Genomic DNA, 15,985 nt, shown 5'->3' with positions numbered 1-15,985 from the left:
CCTGGGTTATCTCTCCTTAAACCATAGCCTAGAACTTTCTCAAGGCAGTAAACTTGGGCAATTGTAGGACAATGTTTACTGCCCTTCGTTACCTGATCTTGATGTCATGAAAGCTTTTATTTCATGTTTTGTCTCCTTTTCTTTTGGTGGTGTTATTTCAGGTGGGCAAGTAAATCCAATCCTTGTTACTCCATCTTGCCTAGAATGGGAAAGTCACTATTAACACTCTGAAATACATCAAAAAATAAAAGATAGATGGATTTATGGCTATGTGATAAATCACCTTAATGATAGAATACATATGGTAGATGCTCAAGTATTCATTTAAAATTATTTGTTTTTCTGTGCTTGCTAATTTTCATAATAAAATATTAAAGTTACCAAGTGAAGTTAATCAGAATTACATTAATCATATAAATCAAATTGATAGGAATTATTATTTATTGTACTAAGGTGTATGATATTTATACGAATCTTAATAAAGTCTGTTATTTAAAGTTGATAAGATTTATGTTAGCAAAACTTTTTTTCTTTTTATTTGTTTTCATTTATTTTGACCTTTAGAATTCTTTGTGATAGTACTCATTTGTCTAGTTTTCAGACCTTCAATGAGTTTCACTAGAGTTCCAAAAATTACTGTAATAAATCTCATGTACAAAATGTAATTTAAAAGATGGCACTAAATATAATGTTGTATGGAAGTTGGTTATCAAGCCAAGAGTCAAGTTAAAGTTTGCAAAGCTTAAGTGAATGCAACCAACATTTGACTAATGCTTCAAACTAGGAAATTAGAGTCATCCCTGCTTCTCTCATTTAGTCAAATGAGAGTCAAATGAGTCAAATTCTGTAGACTATAATTCCCAAATAACACCAAAATCTGTCTTTTCACATCTATCTGCAGTGGAGATACCTTGACTTGGACCATCATTGCCTCTCATCTGAGTGATTTCAATAGGATCTGAAATGCTATCTGTGTCCTCTCCCAGGTAAATGCAAGTTTTTTTCATGGCTCAGTCTTTTCATCTTGACATTCTCTACTCAGTGTTTCAAAGATCAATTCAATGCCATGGTATGGCAGTCTCTGATCTGCCCCCAAGCCCAGGAAGAACTGGCTATTCTGTCACCTGCATTTCCATACCACTGAATATTCCTTTATTATAGCCCTTGTATTACTGTATTATTTGTATTGTGCCTGTCTCTTCTGAAGGGCAACCATGATGTTTATCACCTCTCTGAATTCAAAGGATTTGGTCAATGCCTGGCACAGAGCAGGCAGGCAGTCAGTGTTTGATTAACTAAATTGAATTCCAAACTGTTGGCAGTATCTTAAATGTCTCAGTTCACTCCACCCAACGGGAGTGGAGAACATGACTAGAACTGACATACTGTGCGATTGTCACTCACTTCCACTTCCATCCCCAGCCAGGAGACACAGTGCAAAGCTGTGTGAAATTAAAAAAATCACAGTCCAGAGATTTTAGGTATATGAACCATTTGATTATTTTTATCCCAGCAACCTTACCAACATGCTTTATAACAAGGAAGCTATTCAGCCAAATTAAAAAGAACAGGAAGAAAAAAGGTTCTAGTGAATTATTTCAGGAATAGAAAACTGAAAGATATGCTTTGTCAGTTTTCTTGGAAGATACTCTCCAAACTCTGACTGAAAATAGGAAGAATTTTGATTCTTATACCAAAATGTTTGCCATGGTTGCACATCTACTTATTTTGTTTATAAACATCTCTGATGCTAAAAGACTTTATCCAATATATAATACTGGATTCCTAAAAAGGAATATTGGATTCCTTTTTTAAATCCATTGCTATACCCCAAATGAAGACTAAGTCACTATGCATTTCTTTAAAACATCAAAATATCATTAATATATTAAGGCTGAAAATTTATTTTAAAGACAGTCTTAAAAACTACCTTTTGCATTGTTCAAGTAGTTTACTCATATCTCAAATCCAACTTAGAAGCATTTTTTTCACATAATACTATTTCATATGAATTTTAATTTCTTCCCCAGTGTTCTTAATAATCCCATGAAAGGCTGAACACAATTCAAGTTGACATCTTTTGTTAACATAAGTTATTTGATTATGTAATGAAACTATTTCATTCATATAATAAAGCTCCAATACTTTTTTTCTTTTAAAATTATTTGTATTTTTTCCTTAGGACATATTCTTAAAAATTAATTATTTTATCAAAGGATATGATCATTTGCATGGCTCTTGACATAGTTTTCCAAGTTTTTTTTATTGGAGTACAGTTGCTTTACAATATTGTGTTAGTTTATATTGCACAGCAAAGTGAATCAGCTATATGTATACATATATCCCCTCTTTTTTGGATTTCCTTCTCGTTTAGGTCACCACAGAGCATTAAGTAGAGTTCCCTGTGCTATACAGTAGGTTCTCATTAGTTATCTATGTTATACATAGTATCAGTAGTGTATATATGTCAGTCCCAATCTCCCATTTCATCCCACCCCCTCCCTTTCCCCCTTGGTATCCATATGTTTGCTCTCTCTGTCTGTGTCTCTATTTCTGCTTTGTAAATAAGATCGTCTATACCAATTTTTTTCAGATTCCACATATATGCTTCAAACTACAATGCTGTCATACAGAGTGAAGTAATTCAGTTTTCCAAGTTTTTTGAAATGAATTGTGCCAGTTTACTCTGACTCTAAAGAACTTGGGCAGATCATGTTCCCTCGGCCCCCTCTCCTAAGGCTCAACGAAAGAGCAGAGGCTTTGACTCCTGGTACATCCTGGACTGCATCTACCTGGGGGTAAATTCACAGGAGAAAGGAGCCTGAGAGGGCCTCCACTGCCACCATCACTTCCCCGAATTTTGTTGCTCATACCACCACTCTTGCTGCAACAGTGTTGCAGTTCCATTACTGAAACTCTTCTAGGGTGCAGGCAAGCAAAGTCTTAAGAGCTCTGTCCTGCAGCGTCGTCTGACTGAAGAGCCTTTTCTGTCTGTGACTGTGCACAATTCCAGAAGATGCAGATGTCTCAGCAAAGAGGAATGGAAGGCAAAACAAGCAAATAAAATTTAAAATAGGTCTCCAAAATGTGGTCCTTCAAGCTTTGGTATCTCTACCCAGTCCAACTGCTCTTATTTAATTTTTAGAGATCTCCAACAATTGCTTCATGAAGTTTGTCTAAGGTTTTTAGCTGCTGTCAATGGGAGAGGGAGAATGGAGTGTACTTATTCCTTCTTTACTAGAAGCTGAACCTATGAATAAGTTTTTAATTGGGAAAATGTGAAAATGGATTTATCCTTTGTGTCACTAGCTGATTTCAAGGTTAGTGAGCTGCTGACCAACATATATTTGGTTTTGAGCTGGTCTGATCCAGTGACTATTAGATTTAACACTGATTCATTTCTTGGATGTGCCTTATACTAGAATTACACCAGTTGGACAATTAACCCTATGTTAAATAGTACAAGGTAAGAAATATATAAGCGGTTCCCCCATCCCTTCATGTAGGAGCCCCAATCCGGGGTCAGTAAATTTTTTTTTCTGTCAGTGGTCAGAGAGTACTTTAGGATTTGTGGGACGTTTAGTCTCTTTTGCAACTACTCAGCTCTGTTGTAGTATATAAGCAGTCGTGGACAACACGCAAATGAATGGGCATGGCTACGTTTAGCCAACAAGCTGTAGTTTGCCAACTCCTGGCTTAGAACACTGAATTAATATCTTTGTGCCTTTGTATTGATCCAGTACTAAAGCTGCTACAGTAAAAACCCATCATAACACTTCACGTGGATTCAAAATTGTCTATTGAGTAAAATGTGCATTTTTGCTATTTTGAGGTAAGCGATGGCTGGCATGAGACTGGACCACTAGTAGGCATGGGTCCTGAGATTTGCAAGAGCCAGTCACAAATTACTTTAACTTACATTTGCTTTATTATATATGTGTGTCCTTCCTGTGAATCTCTCATGAATTAGATGGCCTAAATTAAGATTCTTATATATGATCCTATGTAATCTGAAAAGAGAAGACTTCCTAATTTCATTCCACAGGTTAAAGATATAGAAAAATATTTTATCCATTCCCCCATCTTCTTCCCCTCTGGTAACCACCAGTTTGTTCTCTGTACTATCTATGAGTCTGTTTCTGTTCTGGTTTGCTTGCTTGATTGTTTTGTTTTTTAGACTCCACATTTGCATGAGATCATACGGTAACTGTTTTTCTATGTCTGACTTATTCACTTAGTATAATAAACTCTGGGTCCATCCATGCTATCACAAATGGCAAGATTTCATTTTTTATGGCTAAGCAATATTCCATTGTATATATATAACATCTTCTTTATCCATTCATCTATTGATGGGCACTTAGGTTTCTTCCATATCTTGGCTATTATAAATAGTGATGCAGCGAACACAGGGGTACATGTTTCTTTCTGAATTAGTGTTTTTGTGTTCTTCAGATAAATACCAGAAGTGGGATTGCTGGATCATATGGTAGTTCTGTTTTTAGTTTTTTGAGCAACCTCTATACTGTTTTCCATAGTGGCTGCACCAACTTACACTCCCACCAATAGTGCACAAGGGTCCCCTTTTCACATCCTCCCCAACACTTGTTGTCTCTTGTCTTTTTGATAACAGCCATTCTGATAGGTGTGAGGTGGTACCTCATTGCAGTTCTGATTTACATTTCCCTAATGATTAGTTATGTTGAGTACCTTTTCATGTGTCTGTTGGCCACCTGTATGTCTTCTCTGGAAAAATTTCTATTCAGGTTATCTGCACATTTTTTATTAGGGTTGTTTCTTTTTTTTTTAGGTTGAGTTGTATGAGTTATTTATATGTTTTCAATATCAGCCCCTGATGATTGCATCATTTGCAAACATCTCCCTTTCAGTAGGTTGCCTCATGTTATTGGTGGTTTCCTTTGCCCTGCACAAGCTTTTTAGTTTTATGTAATCCCATTTGTTTATTTTTGCCTGAGGCGATGTATCCAAAAAAATATTGCTAAGATCCATGCCAAAGAGGTTACTGCCTATGTTTTCTTCTAGGAGTCTTATGGTTTCAGAAACTAATATAACACTGTATGATGATTATAACTAAAAAAGAAAGATATAGGAAAATAACATTTAAGTTGGCTTGAATAGAGAGTTCCTGGATTTCAAGTTGAAACATCACCTTACTAAAGACAGAATTTTCAGAGGTTAAAGTACTTATGAGCATTCAGTAAAACATTATTTAAGCCCCATTTTTAATACAGCACTCCCATCACGAAACAAACTATATTTGGCCTTTTGACCATGGGACCACAAAAAATAAGCCTTTCGTCTTTCCATATGGAACCCAACTCTAAAATAGGAGTTTTACTTTTGTAAAATATCCTCACAGATAACTCACAATTACAGTTGGCCTAAGTTGAGGGGCTTCTTTATAAAAAAAAAAAAGAGCACTCTCAATTTTCCAAATTCACAATTCAAAATTGTCTAGTTCTAATAACATCATGTTATTTACCCTGGTTCTATCACCCATACTTCAGAAAATAGACATGACAGGACTAGAAGAAATTATAAGACAAAACATAAATTTTGGAGTAAGATAGATCTCGAGAAGATGCAATAACCAATGCCATAAAACAATATATTTTTTTACTATAAAAATATAAGCAATATCTGTGTGGCAATTCATGCCCTAAACTAAGTCACCCTGCAAACACTCAGTAGACAGTTCCCTTTGAATAATTACAATTCAAGAAAGAAAAGAACCCATTACAAAACTGTGCCAAGTACTTAATAGGGGATTAATAAGAAACCTAATTGCAGAAAATATGAATGTAAAGAGGTTCAAACACAGAGGAGAGGGCTATGTGAAAGGCAAAATTAGACTTAAAAGTATGTAGGAGGAGGGTACCTGAAAGAAAACATAAGGATTAGAATACCTCCTGAAGTTATGAAGGAGATGGGCCCATTTTATTCTTTTCCCAGGTTATAGTCATCTATTTTCTTGCCCCCAATTTTATTTGAAATCATTTTTGCCACTCCTCAGAGTAGCAAAATCACATACTCATTAAGTCTCACTTTCTTAAAAAGATCTAAGAATATAAATATAAGCCACACTGAGAAGCAATTTACTGGCTATGTAAAATAATAGAACACTGTAAGAGATGGCAATTCAGTATTAAACTGATTTTTAAATGATACTACAAAAGCAACTTTAATTACCATGGGTGAGAAATCATAAGATTCTGCCAATAATGCCAATTAATATTAATAAAAATTCCATTGCCAGATGAAGTATTGCTCTTCCATGCATGATATATGCATAATACAGCATTTTAGGACTCTGAGGGGCTAAATAGCAAGGAATGTGGAGAGAGGTTTACAGATTGACTTGTTCTGAGAACTTATTCTTCATTTTAATTAATTTATTTTTTGTTGAATTATAGTTGATTTACAGTGTTGTGTTAGTTACAGGTGTACAGCAAAGTGATTCAGTTTTATATATATCTATAGATATACATATATGTAGATATATAATATATATCTACATATATAAGATATATATAAGAATATATATCTATATACATATATATGTATTCTTTTTCAGATTCTTTTCCCATACAGGTTATTACAAAATGTATAGTTCCCTGTGCTATACAGTAGGTCCTTGTTGTTTATCTATCTTATATATAGTAGTGTGTATATGTTAATCCCAAACTCCTAATTTATCCCTCCCTCCCTTTCCCCTTTGGTAATCATAAATTTGTTTTCTATGCCTGTGACTATTTTGTAAATAAGTTCATTTGTATCATTTATTCTTTCATAAAATTCTAGGTGTCACAATATGAATCATATTTCTTAGGCTCATCCACCTTGTTATAACTTATAACTCATCCTTATTACAAACATGAAATGGAGAAGACTCAGTCACTATACATACTAGTGTCTCCCAAATGTCAAGGCATCCCTCACACTTGGCTTATCAGGACCCACTGAGAGGGAACCAAACAAAGGCCCTGGGCTTCAGAAATGAAGATCATGCCCAATCCCTGCATTATCTCCTCCTTTCTAACTTCGTTTAGTATGATTTGAGTATCTGGACAGATTTTCACTTTGGGTGGAGCAAGCCTAGAAAAGAGCTTTCTTTACAACTTCAGCAGCGTCCTTTGGTTCCTTTCTCACAACATTTTAGGAAAACACCAATGCCCTTGAAATGATGTTGAATGCTGGGAAACCTGTTATCATAAACTATTAGAGAAGGATGAGAATATGTCCATTCAATCTCCACATCCATTTAAATGTTGATGTATTAATTATTGGACAATTTAACTCTGGTCTTAAGTTTTCTCATCTACAAAATGAGCATACTAATATCTATTTCATTGAGAAGATATAAGGATACAGTCTAGAAACTACTAGAATAAGTACAAGAACAGCTGAGGGAGTGATAAATTTGCTTTGGGGAGTACGGGTTGGATATGGGGAATGTTTGTTTCTTTGTTTATTTCTGGGCCAGGAAACAAGAATAGGGCTTTACGTAACAGAGAAGAGTAAAAGCAATGCAGAGGGAAACACATGACTAATAAACTAATACAGAGATAGAAAGACATGGCTAATTCATTGTGGGAGAACATGGGGTTACAGGTTGTGATGCTTGAAAATTAATGTGGGGTACAATTGTGAAGTGTTTCATAGCCTTGCTAAGGAGTTTGAAATTTGTGGTTTCCATGGAACCCATAAAATATTTTCCATGAGCAGAGTGATATGAACAGACCTAGTGTTTTGTAATGACCTTCACAAAAGCACAGCAGTTTTAGCAGAATAATGATGGAAATAAGTCATTTGGCTCTGTTGAAGTAAATCAGACCATACAAAAATCAATTCCAGATAGACTGTAGATCTAAATGTAAAGAGTAAATAAAATTTTTAGAGGAAAACATGGGATGTCTTCGTGACCTTGGGGTAGGCAATATTTCTTACAAAGGCACAAAAGAGCACTTATTATAAGAAGAAATTTTGAAAAATCAGGTTATTAAAATTAAAAATTCTTATTCATCAAAAGACAACATTGAGAGTAAAAAGGAAAGCCATAGAGAAAAAAGAAATCTTCAATATTTATGTCTGGCAAAGAACATATATCCAGAAAATACAAAGAACTCCACAAATCAATAAAATGCAGACAACTCAACAGAAAGTAGGGTAAAACTATACACATCAATAAATGATGTAGAAATTATACTGAGATACATACAATAAAAAATGTGTACATATGTTCATCAGAAGACATGTCCAAAAATGCTGAGAATATGAATATTAACCAAATGTTCATCAAAAAGGGTAAATTCTCATACATACATACAACAGAATGCTACACAGCCATAAAAAAGAACAGCTACACATATATACAACATGAGTATATCTCACAAACATAACACAGAACGTGAGAAGTGTGACACACAGAGCACATTCTACTTGATTCCATTTCTACAAAACACAGAGAAAACTACCATATGGTGTTAGAAGTCAGCATGGTGGTTACCCTCAAGGGGATGGGCATGGGGATAGAGAGGGGGTAGGCTGAGGCTTCTATGATTCTGGTAGTGTTGTCTCTTGATCTGCTGTTAGTAATATTTTGTGCTCACTTTGAAATTCATACAGTTGCAATTAGGATTTGTGTACTTTTCCATATGTATACTTGAATAATTACAAAAACAAAATCAGAGGGGCATCTATTTTCAGCATTATGGCTAACTAAACATTCTGAAAAGGCCTCCAATGCAAATGCCAAGATACTGGATAAATTACAATGACCATTTTTAAAAGCATAGCTGAGCTCACGAGAAAGTATTGGAAATATGCATGGAAGAAATAAAAACAAGGAGGGAGCTGAAACTAGAGATGTGCTACTTGAACTCTGCCGTCTGTGCTGACCTGAGGGCACACATTTCCTAGGAATCCAGAGTTTGGGGATTAAATTGTCTCCCTGGGTTACCACTGTGGGGGACTTGACTCTCCTCTTCCCCTCTTCCCTACCTCTCCCTTTTCTTCTGTCTCTCATTGATAGCACTTTGGTACTGCAAAGTAGTTAAAACCAAAGTGACAAATGTAAAGAATTCTCTGTGGGAAACGTATGTGTGAACTTCAGTTAGGTGCTTTCCTCACTCAAGTTTCCTCCAAATATATCAGCAATTCCCTTGCTCGTCTCATTTTCTGACAGTGAATGGTTGCCCTCAGCAATCTTCTGATTTACATTTAACCCATCACTTGCAGACTTTTTCTCTAACCCCATTTAAGGTACCAGGTGACTTTCTGTTTGAGACACTTCATGTACCTCTTATTCTGAAAGATCATAACATTATAAAAGAGTTCGACACTGTAACGCAGGGGGGAAAGAAGCACCTGGCATGGGTCCCAACATTCCCACTAATTCCGTCATGACCTCAGGCTAGTTACCTGACCTATTTGGGCCTCAGTAACTTCATTTGTCAAATTTAGTGAGAGGACTCTGATTTTTTAGGAATTATGCTGTAGGAGAAAAGAATATCAGCTTTGGGGTCAGGAAGACTGTCTCTGCTCTGGACCAGGTAAGCATATACTGAAACCCCAGGCAGCACTTAAACAGATGAGGTAGATCTGTGTGCCTCAAATGGAAAAAACTCTGAGATATATTGTTAAACAATAAAGAGCAGAGCAATATGAATGGCATTCTACTTGTTAAATACATATTATGAATAAAAATATATCATCAATAAAAAATTTCTGCAAGGAGCTACATAAATCAAGTTTCCTCTGTGGATTTAAAAGGAGTTTTGAATAATTAACATGTGGATTATAACATGTTATACATGTTATAAATTACAAATGTAGTTAAATTTTTTTCAGTGCACTGGCACAAAGTTGTAATTAAATAAAATTCAGTTTCCTTTTCCATGGCAAACAGTCTGTGAAGCTACTGATTTGGGGAGTTAAAAAAAAAAAAAACCTAAGAATGAAAATATTTGAAATTAGTAGATTATCTAACAATACCATAGTAACTTTTCAAAAAGTCAAATAAATTTTACAGTGAGACTTTTTTATTCGGGGTTGGATGGAGATTTGGTATGCAATCAAGCTTGATCAAGAAGAGTTCGGGAATAGACAGAGGAAAAGGGTAAAAGGTTTAGCCAAGTCCTTTTCTTTGGGAAAGAAAGCTGAGACAGAACAGGTGATGAACAGGATAGAGACAGAGCAGGACAAAGCAGGATGTTTTTATGGCATCTTCTAGAGATTACAGAGGCAGCCAAGCAAGCTGCTAAAAGGGACTGTGAATTCCTAATATAGGCTCTCTAAAGGACTACAGCGATGATAGGGAAGTGGCATTATGTAACCTAATTTAAGGTTTTTAGTCTAATTTTTAAATTCAATTTAGGGTATAAAACATAAGGTGTACCAAAGAGAGAAAATCCTCAGGTATGAATTCTTCTGACCGCTGAGGAGCTACTTAATAGAACCCCATTTTTAGAGGTACGTAGTCCAGAAAAAAGAGCAGTCAATTTTTCTGGCTGTGAGACTGAATCAGATAAACACCCTGTGCCCTGAGGGACAAAACTGTAAAATGAGCCTTATTTCTCATAAGTGTCCCTTTTGCCGACTGCTCACAAATTGTAGGTTGGCTTATTGAAGGACTCCTGTGTCAATGGTGCTGTCTCTTTGTCTTTTGGCCTTTCGTAAAACCAGCCACTTAAGCTCTTTTTTTAAAAAAATAAATTTATTTATTTTTGGCTGCGTTGGGTCTTCGTTGCTGCCCGTGGGCTTTCTCTAGTTGCAGCGAGCAGGGGCTACTCTTCGTTGCCGTGCATGGGCTTCTCATTGCAGTGGCTTCTCTTGTTGCGGAGCACGGGCTCTAGGCACGTGGGCTTCAGTAGTTGTGGCTCGCGGGCTCTAGAGCACAGGCTCAGTAGTTGTGGCACACGGGCTAGTTGTTCTGCAGCATGTGGGATCTTCCCAGACCAGGGCTCGAACCTGTGTCCCCTGCATTGGCAGGCGGATTCTTAACCACTGCACCACCAAGGAAGCCCCATTTTAGCTCTTTTTAAAGAATGTTCTTCTTTTCTCAGATTTATTAGATCTCTAATATTCATCAGATGTTCTTGAATTCCTATCATATATTTTTTTTCTTTTTCTTCAACCCTGGTTGTTGTAGAGAAATACAGAGAATCTCTTCATGATGTTCAAGTAAGGAAGGCAGGAAATTAAATAACCTCAAAAAGATGAAATACAGCAAATATAAATGGTGATGTATTCCTAGCCACAACTAACTCCAAAACACTCTATCAGTCAAAAAAATTCATAATCTTAGGGAAAAATAAATATCTTCAGAAATGGCAAAAACCCTTACCAAAAAAAGACAAAGAAATGCCTAAGCAAGTTAGACTAAGAACATGGCTGAAAATCTGAGAAATAAAGTCATCAGAATATGTACAAATTCTCTAATAACTGAACTGAAATTAAAATTAGGGTGGTGAACAATTTTTCATAATGTGAGAATGAAAATTCTGAGAGTATATGTTTTTAAGCACAGTTAAAGGGCAATTGGTTAACCCTATAAATCAAAAAGTAAAACGTAAATCATTTTAATCAGAATTAAACCTTAAGCACCCTCAGGTCTAGCAAGGAGCAAACATGCGTGTCAGCATCAGATTTGCATGAGGAGGTAACACATTTACTGGCAACTGAAGGAGGAGCAGACTGAAACAAGCAAAGGCCAATTAGCTGGTGCAAAAACTGTCAGTGCTCATAAATCCCACATGTTTCTCTACATTTTCCAATCTCCCTTGCAGTCCGATTAGCGCCATGTGACTGAGTTCTAGCCTATGACATGTGGGCATAAACGGCGTATGCTATTTTTAAGCTTTATCTCGAAACACCCACTCAATCATTCATTTTCTATCTACAGTGACCATTGAGATAACATGTTGATGGCATCATGAGATGAAAAAAGCTTGGATCCCTGAACCTGGGGGACAGGCCCCAAGGGGAGCCCCCTGATCTACACTGATGAGATGTATTATTATTACACATTATTACATACAATATTATTCTGTTAAGGCACTGAGATTTCAAGGTTTATTTGAAACATAGGATAACCTAGAATAGTGCTTCTGAAATTTTGGAAGACACAAAAATTCTCTGAAGATCTTGTTAAAACACAGGTTTCTGAGTGACCTCCAGAGAGATTCTGATTTGATAGGTCTGAAAGGTGGGAAAACTCATTTTGTATTTCTAAAACACTCCCAGTTTTTGTTGATGCTGCTGGTCTACAGAACACATTGATCTAAATATCCTGAATAAAATACTAGGAGTGGAATTCGATAATAAAGTCTGTGTGAAAGATGTGAGGCCCTGAGGCAGGAAGGCGCCTCAACCTTACATGTACAAGGATCTGAAGGTGGATTAGTGTAGAAGAATTATAAAGCAAAGAGTATGAATCAAGAATGAAACTGAAAGTTTGACCTGGGAACCTTGAGATCAAATGGGAACCAAATCAGAATTTCCAGTGCAAGCTTGTGACACTATTCACTGCTAATTGGCCCACCAACATGTTAAGGTATTGATGGGATACAAGATTTACTCACAAATACAACACATGTGAATGCCAATATATTCATCTCCTACAGGTCTCCAGGACAAATTGAATGCGTCCTGAAAAACCCAAAGAGCCAAACACTTTCTATCAGGTGTAAAAGTTGCAATGTGAATGAGCATTTTGCTACAGACTTCTTCCGTATGAATAACCTTACTCTGGTTTACAAATTATAGCTGGTAAAGGAGGCGGGAGCCGGAGTGGCATTAGCATGGAGCCACCAGAGACCTCATGTAGGAGTAGCAATGTACTCATTGATGATGATGACCCCAGTGGGTAGGAGATTAATGCCCAAAGCACTGTGTCTCAATACCAGGTGCTCACTAGAATCCTACAGGGACCTTTAAAAATTACTTTGTCTGGGACACTCCTAGAAATTCTAATTCAATTGATCTGGGTTAAGGGTGCCCAATATATCTTGTCATACCTTTAAAAAAAGTCAGCTGCTTTTCATAAATGTCCAGATGCTTTTAGTCATTAAAATGTTCACCCTGGTTCCTAAAATCTCAATACTAATCATTTTAAAGAGTCAATTATCTTGAAGCACTTACCCTCTTCTCCTCCCCAGCATAGGCTAGGACAGAGGTAGTAGCAGCTTAGAGAGGAGAGAGATGGGGTGGGGAGAGGAGAATGTGTTTGTACTTGCACCTTTCCATGTTTTTTTTTTTTCCTTTCCACTTCTGTGGCCATCACTCACTTCTATGTGGCATGACTTTAAATGTGCCTCTCATGTGGGTGCATTGGTGGGCTCTTCAAAAAGCCTTATGAGGTTGTCCTCTGTTAGGGGCTGAATTGTGCCCCTAAAATTCATATATTGAAGTCATAACCCTCAGTACCTCAGAATATGACTGTATTTAGAGATAGTGCCTTTAAAGAGGTAATTAAGGTAAAATGAAGTCATATGAGTTGGCCCTAATCCAATATAACTCATGTGCTTATAAGAAGAGATTAGGAAACAGACAATACAATGACCAAGGGCAACCATGTGAGGACACAACAAGAAGGCAGCCAGCTACAAGCCAAGGAGAGAGGCCTCAGAAGAAACAAAACCTGACAACACCTTGATCTCGAATTTCTAGTCTCCGGAATTGTAAGAAAATAAATTCCTGTTGTTGAAGCGACCCAGTCTGTGTTTTTTTCTTATGAAAGCCCAGGCAAACAAACATACACCCTCTGTATGGGAACTCCAGATCCTCAGGAACAGTCCCTTATCTCCCCCAGGCCTTCACTCACTGTGGACTAATTAGATGTTCCCTGTTGTTCAAAAATCCTTTGCCCACTGATGTCTTGGGGGAGGGTTGACAGAATTACTCATGACGTTTCATTTTCCACATCCTCCATTCAGCCCATGGGAAATCTGCATATCAAAAATTAAAATAAAATAAAAGACTGCATCAAGACCACTCCTCTCTATCTCTCCTCGCTCAGCATTTGCTCCTTTCTCCACGATCCTGGAGGGTTAAGGACTCTAGTGCACGGGCCTGGCAATCTTTCAGGCAAGGGCTTTCCCAAGGATGCTAAGAGAATGGTTTCAACCACCCCAAGTTTTATGTGCTCTTCTCTAAGGAGTCCCTTACCTTGCTCCTGGTAAAAGGGAATCAATCACATCTTCTTATGAATATTCTGCTCTTTAAAAAAAAAGAGAGAGCTTCTATCTAGAGAGACCTTAGTCTTGGTTCCAAGCCCTGAAGTGGCCTCAGGGTTCAACATGGGTGAATCTCAAGAACTATAATGTTGAGTAGGTACACAAAAAAGGTACATACACTATGATTTCATTCATATAAAGATCTTAAAACAAGCAAAACAAATCGATGGGGAATACAGTCAAAACAGGGGATAACTTTGAGGGATTATTGACTAGAAGAGGAAAAGATAAAGGTTTTTGTGGTGCTGAGTAATATTCTAGTATTTTGATCTTTGAAGTAGTTCAAAGATCTACTCAAAGATCAAATCTACTCTAATATGACTCACCTACAAATTGGGTAAGTTATTTCTGTAAGTGTTATACTTGTCAAATGCTCATTAAGGACAGTGACCTAAACGAGATTCTTTTGTGTAAATCAACAGCTTATCTAATTTCTGGTCATGTACCTGATTTTACTTAAATTATCACTTTTATTTATGCATTATTATCATTCCCCTCCACACACACATTTTTGTACCAATCTTAACTTATTCTCAGGCATTCTTTAAAGCACTGAAATATAAGAGACTACCTTACTCCTTGAATGGGCAAATCCTGTAATGGGAAAATGTTTCAGTAACAGAACTAACTATGCAGGAACCATAAGGGATTTTATAAATTTGACCGTGTTAAGATAAATTTTAAAATTTGATGAAGCATTTCAACCACAAAGCAAATACATAAACAAAAATTCTACCATTAACAATGTCAGAAGATCATCTGTAATTAATTGAAGGCACATACATTCAACAAAACTTTCAACCTAGTAGAAAACTGGATAAAAGTATGAAGTTAACTCATACGAGAATGAATATAAATGCTTAATAAGACTATAAATATCTCAACCTTCTTAATCATTAAAGAATAAAGTAGCTATTTTTTTCAACTTTTAAGTCTGGTGAAGCCTTAAGAGAATAATAAAAATTAGTATCAGAGGGAGTGTAAATTGTTAATTTTTTGGAGAGTAATATTTAAATGGCTGCAAAAATTTTTGCTTGTCTCTCAACCATCAATTTCAATTCTAGGAATTCTAAAAACAATACGCTTATGATTGCAGATATATGTTTAAAGATATTTACTGCAGGATTTCTATAGGTCTGTTTCTAGGGACAACTTACTATTCATAATTTAAAATTATTTTCTGATTTTAGAAAGTTTATATGGTACATTTATTATGCAGTACCATCACAGACATTTGAGGAAGCATTTTATGACCAAAAACATTAATATTTCTATAGCAGAATCTATGAATATTCACACTAAGTAGAACAAACACAGACCATAAATAATTTAAAGTAAGTTCTGATTATGTTTTGACATCAAATGAATTCAGTTAAGGTTAGGTTTGACTTCCAAATTAATGGGAAGATACTTTCAATTTTAAGTGCTTTTTGGGTTTCAGAATTGCAGATAAGGTACCATAGACCTATATGAGAAAAATATCTGGAAACTAAACAAATGTTCATCAAATAATTATCTTAAATTAGGATTCTTTTTAACATGTATTCTAACCAATATTTTTAAAAAGCAAGAGAATCAATGTTTAAAATATAAATGCCCAAGATATACAATAAGATGAAATTAACAAGTTTCAGAGTAACAGCATTATCCATTTCTTTCATACAGTAGGATTTCTGGTAACATTTCTTTTTCCTTTAGAGAAATAATTGGAATGGAAGACCTAAAGTCTA

The sequence above is a fragment of the Balaenoptera musculus genome, chromosome 6, assembly GCF_009873245.2.
Source record: "Balaenoptera musculus isolate JJ_BM4_2016_0621 chromosome 6, mBalMus1.pri.v3, whole genome shotgun sequence".
Taxonomy (NCBI): domain Eukaryota; kingdom Metazoa; phylum Chordata; class Mammalia; order Artiodactyla; family Balaenopteridae; genus Balaenoptera; species Balaenoptera musculus.
This window is presented reverse-complemented; position numbering follows the sequence as displayed.